Here is a 16,937-nt window from a genome sequence, read left to right as displayed (position 1 = left end):
AAATGTAATTTTAGTTGTTTACGGTGATTTTTAAAATAGGTCATAGGCTTAAGGTAATAAGAAAATGGTTCTTTTGAAAGAAACATTATTCTTTTTGTTAAATAAACAAATACATTTTAAGTCGCAAAACAAATTATCTTGTAAAATTGGAAGAAAATCTTTGAAATTGTATGACAAGACTAAGAATTCTTTACTTAATTTGTTCAATTTCCTCTCATCTGCAGGAGGATTTAGGGAGCACTTGCAGTTTCCTCTGGAAATTGTAAATTCCCATTAAGCTGGGAGTTCAGAATTTCCTGCAGTTCGCAAGATGCTACATTTCAACGAAAATAAATATGAGTAAACATTCCAGCTGGCTTGTTTTGTTTTGTGTCATCCAATTATGCCTGTTAAATGTTCCATACACAGAGTTATGGCGTATGATAGAATTGTTTGAAAAAACAATTTTTAACATTAACCTGGTAAGTATGAAAAAAATCAACATCCACCCTCTTATGATAATTCCCCCTTGTAGCTGTAAGCAACACTATAAAGCAGCAGGGGACACAAGGAATATAGGAATTATTGAGGCTTGACAAATATAAAACAGACAATGATGAAAAATTGCAGATAACACTAAAAAGATAACAACCAAAAACAACAGATAGTCATTATTCTTGTTAATTATTTCTATTCACTGTTAATTTCCCATCAATAATTCCTTGTTGAGCTGAAAGCCTGAAGTCAGACTTGCACTTGTGAGATTTCTCAGTTACAGCATTGAATCCAGAGATGAGCATGTTCACACTTATTTTTGAAAGCGTTCCTCCCAAAAAAACTGGAACATTTCTCAGTAGCTTTCTCGAAGCAACAAAAAGATTGCTTTAAAAAAACTAGTTTTATAGCCTTAGAACTGTCAAGTCTACAAATGAGGATTAAGTTCAGAATTATAGATGTCTCACAAGTCTAGCTGCTTAACATGGAGATTCTTAAACATGGAGAAAGTGAGGACTGCAGATGCTGGAGATCAGAGCTGAAAATGTGTTGCTGGAAAAGCGCAGCAGGTCAGGCAGCATCCAAGGAGCAGGAGAATCGAAACGTCCAGCACCACCTTCCTAACCTGCAAACTTCTTCCTGACCTCTCCGCCCCCACCTCCACTCCGGCCTATCACCCTCACCTTAACCTCCTTCCACCTATCGCATTTCCAACACCCCTCCCCAAGTCCCTCCTCCCTACCTTTTATCTTAGCCTGCTTGGCACACTCTCCTCATTCCTGAAGAAGGGCTCTTGCCCGAAACGTCGATTCTCCTGCTCCTTGGATGCTGCCTGACCTGCTGCGCTTTTCCAGCAACACATTTTCAGTTTCGATTCTTAAACATGTCCAGTTACAAAAACAATCTTAAGATATACACTCTAATGGCAGTTGCCATGGCCACAAATTCTGATCACCACCTGGTCACTGAACTGTGAGTTAATATACTTCTTAAAATTTACATAATTGAAGTAAAGTAGACTTACTAAAAAAATTACAAAACTTTCCTGAAAAATAAACAGATAAAATGATGTCTAAAAAGTTACAGATACCAAGGAGAGAACAACTACAGATAAGACAAAAAAAACCCCAAAATATCTCTATTGCATACTTTTGGGGCCTGTTGCTTGAGTTCCTTTCTACTGAGATGAAAAGGTTTAACCTTGTACTTAGATCCAGCAGCTGTGATGGCTTCTGTAGCTGAATATTGGGAAATTTCTTGTACCAGTATATTCAGTAAGTAAGAGAAAGTGAGGAATGCAGATGCTGGAGATCAGAACTGAAAAATGTGTTGCTGGAAAAGCGCAGCAGGTCAGGCAGCATCCAAGGAGCAGGAGAATTGACATTTCGGGCATAAGCCCTTCTTCAGGAATGAAGAAGGTTAGATTAGATTACTTTACAGCGTGGAAACAGGCCCTTCTGCCCAACAAGTCCACACCGACCCGCCGAAGCACAACCCACCCATAACCCTACATTTACCCCTTACCTAACACTATGGGCAATTTAGCATGGTCAATTCACCTGACCTGCACATCTTTGGACTGTGGGAGGAAACCGAAGCACCCGGAGGAAACCGGTGTGCCAAGCAGGCTAAGATAAAAGGTAAGGAGGAGGGACTTGGGGGAGGGGCGTTGAGAATGCAATAGGTGGAAGGAGGTTAAGGGAAGGGTGATAGGCCGGAGTGGGGGTGGGGGCAGAGAGGTCAGGAAGAAGATTGCAGGTCAAGAAAGCGGTGCTGAGTCTGAGGGTTGGGACTGAGATAAGGTGGGGGGAGGGGAAATGAGGAAGCTGGAGAAATCTATATTCAGCCCTTGTGGTTGGAGGGTTCCTAGACGGAAGATGAGGCGCTCTTCCTCCAGGCGTCGTGTTGCCATGGTCTGGCAATGGAGAAGGCCAAGGACCTGACGTCCTTGATATAGTGGGAGGGGGAGTTAAAGTGTTCAGCCACGGGGCGGTGATGCATTCCCAACGCCTCTCCCCCAAGTCCCTCCTCCCTACCTTTTATCTTAGCCTGCTTGGCACACCTTCCTCATTCCTGAAGAAGGGCTTATGCCCAAAACATCGATTCTCCTATTCAGTAAGTAGAGTAGTCTTTGATAGAGAGAGAGGATTCTTTTTGCAGATTGTCTGCACTGTTTCAGCAGAACTGCTGCTTGTTTCAGCAGCAAACCCTTCTATTTAGCTGATACTCCTTTCTCTGAAGCTATTTTCTCTCAGAAGCCCTCTTGGAGAATTTCACACAGTGCCTGTACTCAGCCAGCTTTTATAGTTCAAAGCTCAAAATGGCGGTATGTTAATTTTGGCAAATCAAGGTTTTCACAAACAAAAACAAAAATTGCTGGAAAATCTTAGCAGGTCTGGCAGCATCTGTGGAGAGAAATCCAGTGACCCTCCTTCAGGTTTTCACAAAGCACTCAATTATTCTGAGTCTCTGAACTTCTTCCTCCTATCTGGTGCTCTTATTGAAGCTTGAATTCTCACACTCGATTATCTATTTGCAGATTTCTGGCGTTTGAAGAGTTTTTACATGTCAGGCCTGTCTCATTTAGAACTTGGAGACGGGTACTTGAAGTAGCCATGTTTCTAGCTATCTCTACCTGCGTCCAGTTAAAGTCGGATTAGTTTTTCTTTTAGGTTAAAGTGAGTACTGCAGATACTGGAGATTAGAGTCAAGAGTGTGGTGCTGGAAAAGCACAGCAAGTCAGGCAGCATTCGAGAAGCAGGAAAATCAACATTTCGGGCAAAAGCTTCAGTAGGGATTTTTCCCCGCAATGTCGATTTTCCTGCTCCTCAGATGCTGCCTGACCTGCTGTGCTTTCCCAGCACCACACTCCTGACTCTATAATTACTTTGTTCATGACACAATATAACACAATCTTATATTTGCTGAGCAGAAAGTTTAATTTTCATATTCCCATTCCAATCCATAATTATGTGTAAATTGTTGACAAATAATTTTTGTTAGCTTTTGTCTTAAATTTTAGCATTATTTGCAAATTAGATAAGGTTATAATTGGTGTTCAGATTAACATATAGGTTTTAAAAAAATAGCTCAGTATTGAATTATGGATTCTGACTAGGAAACTGTGAAGTTTGATCATCATTTCCTCTTCTATGCGATTGTTTTAACTGTTCAATATCTTGCAGTGCTTTTTTTATTGCTGTTGTGCACTGTTGAGCATGCTTTGCACTCAACTACTCTTCCCCACCTACATCCTTAAGCTGTTTAAATATCATCCATAGAATATGCATACTGTCTATTTTTCTTCATTTGTAAATCGCTTCACATTTGTCCAAGGTAAATTTGCCATTGTTCTATCCTTGTAAATATCCTGATTAAAGCAAGTACTGGGATGCTGGAAATCTGAGCTGAAATCAGGAAGTGCTGGAGAAACTCAGCAGGTCTGGCAGAATCTGTAAAGAGTGAAACAGAGCTAACATTTCAGTCTGATATGACTCCACTTCTGAAGAAGGGCTTGAAACATTACTGCTGTTACATATCATATCCAGCTGGTTCTGCAGTTTTGGATGTGTCTCTCTCATTTACTGCTGCTCCTCCCAGATTGATACCATCTATAATGTGATCACTTTGCAATAAGCTGCTGTCTTCTGGATGGTATCCAGTTTCTTGATTATTGTTGTGGCTGTGCCATCCGGTCAAATATCCCATTGATCTTTTAATCTGAGATTTGTAAATGATGGTAAGGTTTTGGAGGGATTAGAAAATGAACCAATTATTGCAGAATAATTCGGCTCTGACCTTCACTTTTAACCAAAACTAGTCCAGTCCAGTCTAGTCTGGGGCTAAATCTTCACTAACTGCTAATTATGTCAAGATATTTGAAAGTTTTTAAATTTTTTTTGCTATATCTTACCAAACTTACCTAATCAAGCACCTACCCGCTGTAATGGACCTCACCTCATCCAATTCCAGGTTCATCTTGCCATGTGCCAATGCCAAAAATAAATTGCCACTGCTGGATATTCGAGAATAGTCTGGCATCCCCGGCACTGATGCATCTTTAAAATGCTGCTTTCCACCTGGCCAAACATTGTCAGTTCAGAGCTACACTGGTCAGTCCCTGACATTTGCCCTGAACATGTTAAACAAGGGAAATGTAGCATCCCTGCTTTCCAAGCAGCGACCTGGAGATCTGGAAGAATGCCCAGCAGTGTAGGAAGAAGGTTAATGAACTTCCCCACTCTGCCAGTGTAAGTGCCACTGTTTTCTCTCCTATACCTCACACTCAATCTAACTCTGCTACTGCATCCACTTCCCACTAATGCTTATGCTCTACCTCGCTCATAATTTCCTGCAACAGCTTCCCTCACTCGCTATCACCTACTCCAACCTCTGAAAACACTAACCCTGCATGCCTTCTGTGCTTCCTAATCACTGTTTGGGACACCTCTCCACCTACACCAAAAGTAACTGCTGTGGCACCCACTTTCATCTCCATTATCCCTACTCCTCCCTCATTCCCGAAGGAAAACAGCCCCAGTAGGGCAGAAAGAGTCAAACTGGAGCTGGGCTGCCTGACATTTGGTGCTTCACCCCCTAGTGGCTGATTGTCTGCATTCAAAACCTCGGCTGGGGTTGGAGACAAAAACAGAAATTGTGGGATTATCTCAGCAAATCTGGCAGCATCAGTGGAGAGAAATCAAAGTTAATGTTTTGGGTTGAGTGACCCTTCCTCAGTATTGGAGGCTAACCTTGACTTATTATGACTAGCTTAGTCATAGGAGACAGAGGGTAGCAGTGGAACAATGCTTTTCTGAATGGAATGCTGTGACTATTGGTGTTTCAGAGGGATCAGTGCTTGTGAACTACAAATGAGTTGGAGGAAAATGTAGCTGGCCTAATTAATAAGTTTGCAGGCAATACAAAGTTTGGTAGAGTTGTGGATAGTGAGGATTATCAGAGTATACAACAGGATATAGATCAGCTGAAGGCTTGGGCAGTAAAGTAGCAGAAACAGTTTAATCCAGATAAATGTGAGGTGATGCATTTTGGAAGGTCAAGTATAGGTGGAAATTGTGCAGTGAATGGCAGAACCCTTAGGAGTATTGATATGCAGAGGGATCTGGGTGTGCAGGTCCACAGAGGGATCTGGGTGTGCAGGTCTACAGATGACTGAAGGTGGTAGTGCAGGTAGACAAGGTAGTTAAAAAAAAAGCCTTTGGCATGCTTGCCTTCATTGGAAGGGGCATTGAGTATAAGGATAAGCACGTTATGCTGAAACTTTACAGAACTTTATTTAGGCCACACTTGGAATATGGCACACAGTTCTGGTTACCACACTACCAGAAGGATGTGGATGCTTTGGAAAGAAAAGGTTTACCAGGATTTTGCCTGGTATGGGGATTTTAACTATGAAGAAAGATTGGGTAGACTGGGCTTGGAACGCAGGAGGTTGAAGGGCAACTCCAATAGAAATTTAGAAGGTCATGAATGGCATACATAGGATGGAAAGTATAAGGCCTTTTCCCAGGGTGATACATAGGATGGAAAGTATAAGGCCTTTTCCCAGGGTGGAGGGGTCAATTACTAGGGGACACAGATTCAAGTTGTGAGGGGGGAAGCTTAAAAGAGATGTGCGATGAAAGTTTTTCACACATAGAGTGGTGAGTGCCTGGAATGTGCTGCCAGAGGAGGCAGTAGAAGCAGACACAATAGTAGTATTCAAGAATCACTTGGATGAATACATGAGTAGGAAGGGAATAGAAGGAAATGGATCCTGTAAGTGAAGAAAGTTTTCATATGGAAGGGCAAAATATGTTGGTGCAGGCTCGGAGGACTGAAGGGCCTGTTCTTATACTGTATTGTTCTTTGTTCTTTGACTTCTGAATGAAGACCATTCCCCCTTGACTTGACTGAGATTACTGACAAGCTTCCTGACTTTGTGTTTGCATCAAACTGCAAGGCAATACAGCAGTACTGGGATCCTGAGAGGGGCAAAGCGCAAAAAGGAAAGGTAAGGCAATGCAAGACATGGATGCTGTGAGCATCCAGGTACACCCAGAATAAGTTAGTGCTATGACAGCAAGTAAACAACCTGGACATGCAACCTGGTCCAGTCCATGAGGCCCTGAACACATAGTGCCCTTGCTGCAGCTTCCCAATGATGTTGTCAGCATCTCTCTAAGTACAGAACCATGCTGTTAATGGATCAGAGATGTGCCATGAGAATTCTCAGAGACTGTTGAATGTTGAATGCCAAGGAACATTGATGGCTGATGACCATGGAGCATAACCTGCAATGTTGATGCATGGCAATCAACATGGAGGCTCTATGAAGCAAACAATGAGTTGAATTCACCAGGAACCTGCATTGATTTCCATGTTGAGATTTTTCTAGCTCTCATTTGTTCAGTGTATTTGGTAAGATCAGAAGCTGAATATTAATGAAGTAAGTTGGGTTGTTAACAAGGCATTTAACAAGCTATAGTTCCCTTTAATTGACAATTGTTCCTGCTTTGGATCAATGTACTACTTGTCAAAAGTATAAAAGATGGAGCGAGATTGGTCTCACCATGTGTCTCATATGATTCTGCCATAACCAATCTACCATAACCATCTGGTTCGGGACACACAGGAACTAGGCAGATGGATGGGTTCAGTGGCTTGAAAGAGAATTTGCCACAAGGTGAAAAACAATAGCTTTGGTATTCCCAACATTTTAGAAGGAGAAATAAATTTTATCCATACTAGATATTGGAGAAGCAATGTGACAAGTCAGGGCCACTTGAGTGGGCTGTTGGAGTGGAGTGGTTCAAGTCTAATTGTGATAAGGTACAGCTGGGCATTATCAATATTAATGTGGAGCAGAGATTGGTGTTTTGGATGAAGCCACCAAGGAGTAGCAGGTAAATGTGACCAAGGCATGATCTTTGAGTGATTTCAAAGGTTGTTGTACAGATGTAGGATGAGAGACCAGTGCAGATGATTCTCTGACATAATCTTATGCATATTTTGGCTAAGTCTTGGCTTTCTTGATTTTTGTGGAGGTTTCTCTCCACAAGATCAAATGAGCTTTCTTACTACATGTTACAAACTCACCTCATTAACTAGTGACCCTGGCCCTATAGCATCCTCACCTCCAATTCTAACCCCATTCTACCACTCGCCACTGCTGGGATCTCCCAGAATGGATCAGCATCCTTGGTACAGGCACCACCATTAAAAGGTACCTGGACATGCATTGGTTGTCTAATGCTGCTCTGTGCAGTTTCCAACATTTAGCCCATACATGGCAAAGAAGGGAAAATTAACCCATTGTTTTGCCAACAGATACCTGAGGTCCTGGTGGACAGGATAATGCACAGAAGGGACATCATCTTCCTATAAGACCACCAGAGGAGGACATACACTAGACTAGTCAGAGCTTACCCACCCAGGTCAGTGCAGCCTCAGCCATCTGGAGGAATGTACAGCAATGCATGTTACCAATTCTACGGTATCTACCTGCCACCAAGGCTCACTAACTCTGCCATTCTCACTAACATCTATCTTCACTCATTCTCTCCCACCCCAATCCACAACACTGTTAACCCTGCACACCCTCTGTGCTGCCAACTAACTCAGGACACCTCCATTTACAATAAAACCAACTTCTGTACCATCCACTTTCATCTTCCTTAATAGCTGCCTCTTTCTCATTTTAGGAGGCAAATAAACCACAGTAGGCCAGAAAGAGTGAAAACAGTGTTGAGCTGCCCAATATTTGGCTCCTTACCCTTTATGTGTAGAGGATTCTGACTCTGACTGTACCAGTTGGCTGACTGACTTTGCCCAAGCTCCTGGACTGTATGGCTGAGGCCCTCTGATTAAAGGCTATCTCCTTTGATTTGACTGAGGACCGCTGACAACCAAGACAAGCTCTGTCTTTGTGTCTGCGCTAAACAACAAGGCAATGCAGCAGCATGATGAGCCTGATATCTCTGCAAGAGGGGTAAGGTGCAAAAGGTAAGGCAGGAATGCTGTGAGTGTCGGGATGGGCTCAAAGCAAGTGAGCGCCAAGAGAGCAAGAGAACAGCCTGGAGATGCAGCTTGATCCAATCCATCAGCTACGTATGTCCCTGAGTGGAAAGTTTCCATGCTGCAGCATTACAATGATAATTGCTATTGCATCTTGAGATGTAACATTGAAGAACAGAAGTGTACTTTAAGTGGATCAGTGTGTTCATAGTCAAACACTTGTCAGATGGCAATGTCCATAAATGTAGTATGTGTGTGACTATAACCCATGGATGCTCTGAGATGTTGGGGAGTAGTGTCCATTCTTGAGGTCTTTTGGACACTAAAAGAATCCCAGGTTTTAGTGTCCAAAGAGTCGCCAGGTACCCGTCTGACTTCCATGTTGAGAATTCTCGACATTTAGCTTGTAGGGTGCATTTGGTAAGATAGGAAGCTGAAGCTTTGTCAATTGGGAGGTGTATAAAAGGCCGAGTGAGTTACTCCCGATGTCAAGATTGGTCTCATTGAACTTCTCATCGCACTCTGGCACATATCTTGGCATAATCCATGTCTTTCAGGCCACTGTAAGATTGTGTCCTTGGTCTATATCCACCTCTAAGTCATGGCTATTTTGCCAACTGTGGCATTCTTAAAAGCCTGGAAAAAATTGTTTTAACAACAAAACAGAGGTTTATTAACAAAAGAAATTAAGACAAAGTGGAACAATTCAAAATATTTACTGATACCACAAAGTCAAAGGTTTACAAAAAAAGTATAATCACATTAATCTCAAAGCACTCCTTTGTAAATTGAAAGGCAAACCAATAGTTTTTGTATCGTACACAAACCACCCCCACTCCAAACTCCACCCTCCCCCTGCTATTGTACTTAAAAATATATCCTGTGTAGTCCCCAAAAACACCATTCATACAGTGTTCACACCAGAGTTCCTTTCATTGATACCTCAATAGTTTTAAATCATTTGTGACTTTGACTGTGGACTGAAACTGCAGATAACTTCATTCTGGACTTATTATACACCTGAGCTTAACACATACTCAGCTTTAAGAAACCTCTTTAGGATTTTATCCCAACACTTCTGGCATAAACTGATCTGGCAGGAGGCTAGGTCACAGTACAGATGTAAAGATGGGAGCAAGGACTAGTCAGATGTAGAAGGAATGCCAGTACAGTTCAGTAGGTGGAGAAGACATAGGCAGAATAAGGCGCACGGGAGGGCTAGAAAGCTAAGTTGTATTTAGTTTCATGCAAGGAAGGCAGATGCACTCAGACCGTTAATCAGCACATGGGAATACACTATTGTTCCAATCACTGAGCCATGGTTGAAGTAAGAACAGTACTGGCAGCTCAATATTCCAAGGTAGAGAAGTTTCAGGTGGGATGGGGGAAGTATGAGGGGTGGGGCATTACATTATTGATAAAGGAAACTAACACTGCAGTAATGACGGAAGGTGTCGTAGAAGAGTCTTCAAATGAGGCTATCTGGGCAGAGCTAGAAATAAATAAAGGACAATTACCTTGCTGGAATTACACTCTCTCTCAACAGTCCTCTCAACAGTCAGAGGGAGATAGAGGAGTTAGATATGCAGACAATTCACAGAATAGTGTGAGAAAAATAGGGTTATAGTTGTAGGAGACATTAATTAGGATTGCCTTAGTGTGATAGAATCAGATGGGGTGGAATTTTTAAAGTGCATCCAGAGAGCTTTTTGTGCCAGTATGCAGAGAGTCTGACTAGGGATGGGGCAGTACTAGACCTAACCTGAGGAAATGAATCCGATCAAGTGCTTGAAGTTTCAGTAGGCGAGCATTTTGGGGGTAATGGCCCTAACTCAAAGTTTCAAAATCTTTATGGAAGAGGATAAAGATAGTGCAGAAATCAAGTACCTACATTTGGGGAAAGCTGTTTTCAATATCATTAGACAGGATCTGGCAAACAATCTGAAAACAGGTCCTTGCAGTAAGTCTACGTTTGGAACGTGGGAATCTTTTAAAAATGATACAGTGAGAATTCAGGGCCAACATATTTCTCTAAGAGTGAAGAGCAAAGGCAGAAAATCCAGGGAACCATGGATGTGAAGGGATATTGAGAGTTGAGTAAAAAGAAAGAGGGAAGCAAATGACAGATACAGTGCATTAAAAATAGGGGAGGCCCTTCAAAAGTATAGAGAGTGTAAGAAGTTGCTTAAAAAGGAAATTAGGAAAGCAAAGGGGAGCCATAAAATATCTTTGGAGCATAGGGCACAGAAAAACCCTAAGGGTATTTACAAGTATACAAATGGGGCCAGCACAGTGGCTCAGTGGTAAGCACTACTACCTCATAGCACTAGGGACTTGGGTTCAATTCCACCCTTGGGCAACTGTCTGTGTGGAGTTTGCACATTCTCCCCGTGGGTTTCCTCTGGTTTGCTCCCACAGTCAAAATATGTACAGGTTAGGTGAATTGGCCATGCTAAATTGCCCATAGTGTTCAGGATGTGTAGTTTAGGTGTATTTATCGGGGGCTAATGTAGGGGAATGGGTCTGGGCGGGTTACGCTTCGGAGGGTCAGTGTGGACATGTTGGGCCAAATGGACTGTTTCCGCACTGTCGAGATTCTATGATTCTATATCAAGAGTAAGAGGATCACCTGGGCAAGCATGGTATGTATTAGGCCAAGAGCCAACTCTGCATGGAGCCAGAGGACATGGGTGGTATCATATATGAATGCTTCTTATCTGTATTCACAGAGAAAAAAGACATTACAGCCAGAGACATCAGGAGGATGTTGAGGATCTAGAACATGTTAAGATTAATAAGGAATTAGATGTTCTAACAGGCATAAAGGTGCACAAATCTCCAGGGCCTAGTGAGATGTTTCCCAGGTTGTCATGGGAGGCAAAGGAAGAGATTTCTAGGGAAATAGCAAAGATAGTTAACATGTCACTGGCCACAGGTGAAGTGCCAGACAACTTGAGGATTGGGAAGCCTTTAAAACCAGCAGTGGATAACTTAAAAAAGCAATAAGCCCGCAGAAGATGAAATATGAGAGTTATCTAGCTAGTAATATAAAAGAAGATTGCAAGAGATTTTTTTTAGATATCTAAAAGGTAACAGAGGCAAGAGTGGACATTGGACCATTGGAAAATAAGGCTGGAATTGTAGTAATGAGGAACAAAGAACTGATGGAGAATCTGAATAGGTTCTTTGCGCCAGTTTTCACAGTGGAAGACACCGACAGTGTACCAGAACTTCGAGAGAGTAAGGGGACAGAGGTGAGTGTGGTGGTCATCACTAAGAAGGTCAAAATTAATCAATACTTGGAATGGCAGGGGTTGACAAGGGATAGTCAGTATTGGTTTTTTTTTAGATGGAAGTCCTGTCTGAATAATTTAATTGAGATTAATGTGGATTAATATATTAATGTGGATAATGCAGGTTGATGTGGTTTACATGGAATTCAGTAAGGCCTTTTGTCAAGGTCCCACATGGAAAGCTGATCCAAAAGGTAAGATCCCATGGGATCAAGGTAAGTTGGCAAACTAGATCCAAAACTGGGTTACAAATAGGAGGCAAAGAGTGATTGTGGCGGGTTAGTTTTTCGTAATTAATAGCCTGTGATCAGTGGTATTCGTATTTACATTAACGGCTGGGATGTGAATATCGAAGTTATAATTAGAAAGTTTTCAGATGACACAAAAATTGATGGCGTTGTTGTTGGTATTGAGGAGGGTGGTCTCAGGCTACAGATATCGAATCAAAGTTAAAAATCACATAACACCAGGTTATAGTCCAACAGGTTTAATTGGAAGCATACTAGCTTTCAGAGCGACGCTCCTTCATCAGGTGATTGCAGAGCGTCGCTCCGAAAGCTAGTGTGCTTTCAATTAAACCTGTTGGACTATAACCTGGTGTTGTGTGATTTTTAACTTTGTACACCCCAGTCCAACACCGGCATCTCCGAATCATGATATCGAATCAGCTAGTCATATGGGCAGAACAATGGCAGGTGAAATTTTATCCCTATAAATGCAAGGTGATTTGGGGTGTCTACTAAAGGAAGGACATACACAATGTATTGTAGATCCCTAGGGAATATCAAAGAACAAAGAAACTTTGATGTACAAGTCCTTAGATCCCTGAATGTGTCAGCACAGTAGACAGGGTAGTGAAGAAGGCATACAGAATGCTTGCTTTCATTAGCTGGGGCATAAATATCAGAGCAAGGAAGTCCTGTTACAACTTTACAAAACACTGATTAGTTCACAGACGTGTGCAGCTCTGGTCACCACACTATCAGAAGGATGTAATTGCACTGGAGAGGATGCAGAGGAGATTCACCAGGATGTTGTCTGAATGAAAAGTCTCAGTTATGAGGACAGACTGGATAAGATGGGTGTGTTTTCCTTGGAGCAGAGGAGCTTGAGAGAGGATCTGATTGACATACATAAGGCAGAGTAGATTGTGAAAATCTCTTCCCCTTAGCAGACATATTTAAGATGAAAGGGGATAAGTTTAAGGTAAAGAGTAAATGGTTGAGAGGAGATCTGAGAAAGAGGATGGTAGAAACATGGAGCGTGCTACCTGAGAGGATGGTGGATCCAGATACTCGCATCATTAAAGATGCATCTGGATGAACACTTAAATTGCCAGGGCACAGTAGGCTATAGACCAAGTGCAGGTAAATGGGATTAGAATAGTTTGGTGTTTGCTAGTCAGCATAGAAATGGTGCGCTGAAGGGCCAGTTTCTATGCTGTATAACTAAAAGACTATGATTTCTGGATTAACGCTAACTCTTCACTCTAAGGTAACCTGTTCACTGTATCCTTATCTTCTCAGGAGCACTAGTCTATATAAGCATCTTCATCCACAGACTTTGCAAGACTGCTCCAAACTCAAAGGAAAACTAAAATAAAACTCTCTCAGTCTATGGTTATTTCCCTTAAGCTTACAAAAACAAGTTCCAGAAATCTCTATCACACTTGAGGTCCTTTTTTTTATCCTTGTTGGGTTGCAAAACAATTACGTTAAACAAAAATTGACTAGCGGTGCAATAAAACCCATTAATTCTAAAGCTAGGCTGTTTTGAAATAAGCCACCTGGGCTACAGAAATACTTAGAAGTTAATTATTAACCTCAGCCATACAGAAAACCAACGTTACTAACATAAACCAAAAACCAAATTTAAAATAAATAATATTTTAAAAATTTATAAATCACATTGTCCACATTGCATTCAGCCTTGAATATTCTTAACAGCTCAACTTCTCCAGCTCTCCATGGTAAAGAATTTCACAGATACACTACCCTCTGAGTAATGAAATTTCTCCTCATGTTTTAAAGGGGTGACCGCGACTTTGTTTGTCATTGACTATTTTAGCACTTACATAACATATCCTTATCAATAAACAGGGCTGTACTGTGGATTCACCAGGATGATGCCTAGATGAAAAGTCTCATTAACTCTTTGAAGTATTAGATTAGATTAGATTACATTACAGTGTGGAAACAGGCCCTTCGGCCCAACAAGTCCACACCGACCCGCCAAAGCGAAACCCACCCATACCCCTACATTTACCCCTTACCTAACACTACGGGCAATTTAGTATGGCCAATTCACCTGACCCTGCACATCTTTGGACTGTGGGAGGAAACCGGAGCACCCGGAGGAAACCCACGCAGACACGGGGAGAACGTGCAAACTCCACACAGTCAGTCGCCTGAGGCGGGAATTGAACCCGGGTCTCTGGCGCTGTGAGGCAGCAGTGCTAACCACTGTGCCACCGTGCCGCCCACATATTATTATCACTGTGGCTCTTTCTGCTCCCCTATCACCTCAAGGGTGTTACTCAGCTTTTTGATAGTTGTTAAGTTTAACAACTTCAATTCTTGGCTAGGTTTCCACAAAATTTGGCTACGTATTCCCTTACATTAATGGTTATATTTCTCAACATGCTGAGTCAAGGTGCTCATAATTATATTCAGTCTATTCCAAAGCTACTAATTGACATTGAAATATTGGACTTAATCTATTTTCCCAAATAGTCCCACTTCAAAAATCATAAAAACCAAATTTTCTTTGCCCATTTCTCAATCAATAAAATTAGATCTGCATTTAATACCTATGGAAATCTAATGGCTAAAAACTTGGCTTCAAATAATAAGAGCTTCTCATTAGCATACACTATTTGAAATCTATATAGGACCATGTTGCTATGGTAATCAAAGTACTGGTTAAAAGTATGTGCAATGTGCTATTGTGTTGCGATGACAGAAAGATTTATCAGCATCACCTATGTTTGCCAGACCATATGATCCTAAACGTTTTTGTTAATAACTTACTTGCTATTGACTCTTTAGGTGGTGACCATATTAAAATGTAAACTGAAAAGCGCAGCACAGTGGAAATGGTAGATTTTAAAGATTTGTTATTATCGCACTCAACAACATTAGACGGTGCAAGAAACTGAACCAGCAAAGAGAACAACTGTGCCTTAAGACAGAGCAAGTCGGGCCGACACTTAATACTTCACTTTCCATTTTTATTGCTATGTTTACATTAAAAAAATCTTTCTTCAAACATCTATTTACCAATCAAGTTGTCCTAAATAATCTAGCCACAAGAGTTGTTAAACCCAGAAATGTAACCATGGGGAAGTAATGTGTTAACTAAAATGACCAAACATTGAAGGCTTTTAAAAGTCATTGATAGAAATTGCACTAAAGGGAAAATTGAGGCTCTTGTAGCACTTTTGTAGTCACCTACTGTAGGCCAGAAGACCCGGGTTCATGTCACACCTGGATGGGTGTCATAACAGATACAAACAGGCTGATTAAAAAATAACCATAAAGTGAAAACTCTCCAACCTAACAGGGCAGATCCACAAATGGCTAGCTGGCAGTGTACAAGTAACCAAAAACACTAAGCTGACGATGTATAATTTTCCCACGTCAGCTTATTTGAAGGATTAGTTTAAACCTCCAATAAAGTCTTGGCCACTCTATGCCAAACTAATGTTGTGAAAATTCTAGCTAGCTGCTACAGGGGTGCTAAAGGTACATACAATGACAATTATTGTTTCAAATCTTTAATTAATCAAAATGGACTTTAAATATTACCTGCCATTGCTAATACTGTGGAGGTGGAATTAATTATTAAACAAGAATAAAGTAAACAGAAAAGCAATATAAAGGTACAGGTAAGCAGGATTGGTATAATTCCTTAGGAGAAAGTGAGGACTGCAGATGCTGGAGATCAGAGCTGAAAATGTGTTGCTGGAAAAGTGCAGCAGGTCAGGCAGCATCCAAGGAGCAGGAGAATCGACGTTTCGGGCATGAGTTTCTTCACCTTCCTAACCTGCAATCTTCTTCCTACCTCTCCGCCCCCACTCCCACTCCGGCCTATCACTCTCACCTTATCACCCTCACCTTAACCTCCTTCCACCTATCGCATTTCCAACGCCCCTCCCCCAAGTCCCTCCTCCCTACCTTTTATCTTAGCCTGCTTGGCAGACTTTCCTCATTCCTGAAGAAGGGCTCATGCCCGAAACGTCGATTCTCCTTCTCCTTGGATGCTGCCTGACCTGCTGCGCTTTTCCAGCAACACATTTTCAGCTCTGGTATAATTCCTTGTTTAAAGTTGTCAAAGTGGGTGGCACGGTGTCACAGTGATTAGCACTGCTGCCTCACAGCACCAGAGATCCAGGTTCAATTCCCGCCTCAGGCGACTGACTGTGTGGAGTTTGCATATTCTCCCTGTGTCTGCGTGGGTTTCCTCCGGGTGCTCTGGTTTCCTCCCACAGTCCAAAACAATGTGCAGGTTAGGTGAATTGGCCGTGCTAAATTGCCCGTAGTGTTAGGTGAAGCTGGTAAGTGTGGGGGAATGGGTCTGGATGGGTTGCGCTTTGGCGGGTTGGCGTGGGCTTGTTGGGCCAAAGGGCCTGTTTCCACACTGTAAGCAATCTAATCAAGTGTTACACTGCTTGTAAAATGGAGAGAGAAGGGTGTGCCTTGTCAGAAGTTAACCATTACAAGGAACACCAGTGTTTCATACCTATTAGCAATTTGAGACGAGACTCAAATTGCCTGTACATAAGAACCATGTAGAAAACATCATGTCATGTGGTATGGTAAAATGGTGAACAATGTGTACCATCTACAAGACACTGCAACATCTCACCAAGGCTCCTTCAAAAGTATCTTCAAAATACACAAATTCTACCATCTAGGAGGTCAAAGACATGATGCATGGGAAGACCACCCGAAAGTTCCTCTCCAGGCCACAAAGCAAGCTATCTTGGAGTTATATGGCTATTTGTTTTACTGTCACTTGGTCAACATCCTGGAAATCCCTCCCTAACAGCTCTGTTGGTGTATCTATCCATTAAGGATTGCAGCACACAAGAAGACAGCTCACTACCACCTTTTAGGGGTAATTAGGGAATGGGAAATGCCGGCTTGGTTTGGA

The sequence above is a fragment of the Chiloscyllium plagiosum genome, chromosome 20, assembly GCF_004010195.1.
Source record: "Chiloscyllium plagiosum isolate BGI_BamShark_2017 chromosome 20, ASM401019v2, whole genome shotgun sequence".
Taxonomy (NCBI): domain Eukaryota; kingdom Metazoa; phylum Chordata; class Chondrichthyes; order Orectolobiformes; family Hemiscylliidae; genus Chiloscyllium; species Chiloscyllium plagiosum.
The sequence above is the reverse complement of the archived record's forward strand: the minus strand, read 5'-3'. Positions refer to the sequence as shown.